Genomic DNA, 872 nt, shown 5'->3' on the forward strand with positions numbered 1-872 from the left:
AAAAAAAAAATTATGTAGACCTTTGCTCCTCAGAGTATAAGGTTCACAGACCAGGAACACTAGCATCACCTGAGACTTGGTTAGATGTGCAGTCTCAAAGCCCACCCATATGTACTGAATCAGAATTTGCATTTAAGCAACCCTGGGTGATTCACATGCACAGTGAACTTTGCAAAGCCCAGACTTAAATGACTCTGATGCTCACAGCAGAGTTGTAACTAGGGATCCAGGGATCAAGTGTGGTCACCTACCACAGGATGGGTTGTAAATGAGAGGCCTAGAGAAAAGGGATCCCACAGCTGGTACGATACAGAGTCAGTCTGAGGAGCAGGCACAGGATCTAAAAGGAAACAAAAGTCTCTGATCCTAAGCTGAACAAATTGTCAACAAAATATGGTGGAAAACCAAGTAGACATACTTTCCAAAGTGGGGGAGAAGGATAGCAGTGGTCAATTCAGATCGATTTCTTGGAAGTCCAGAAAGGTAGTAAGCACCTTTGGGCTTCTTAGATGATCCACATAGGTGACAGAGCTTTGGACATTGAGCTGGGACAGAAGAGAAGGGCTCTGAGGTGGGGTGACAAAAGGAAGGAAAGAAGAAGGGAGGGAGGGAGGGAAGGAAGGAAGGAATCCAGAAATATGTGAGAAAACCAGAAGATAGCATCAGGAACAGGAAAAAACAATTTCTATTAAAGAAAAAAAACTATTTCTATTAAAGATCTACTACATGACAGATACTGAACCAGATGCTTTGCATAGAGTATCTGGTTAAACTCCATAAGATAGACATTATTATCTGAATTTCTAGATTAAAAAAAAAAGAAAAGAAAAAAACTGAGGCTCAGAGAGAAAAAAAACAGTCATCTCAGAGGA

This window comes from Leptonychotes weddellii, chromosome 6 (genome assembly GCF_054177405.1).
Source record: "Leptonychotes weddellii isolate Sample4059 chromosome 6, ASM5417740v2, whole genome shotgun sequence".
NCBI lineage: Eukaryota > Metazoa > Chordata > Mammalia > Carnivora > Phocidae > Leptonychotes > Leptonychotes weddellii.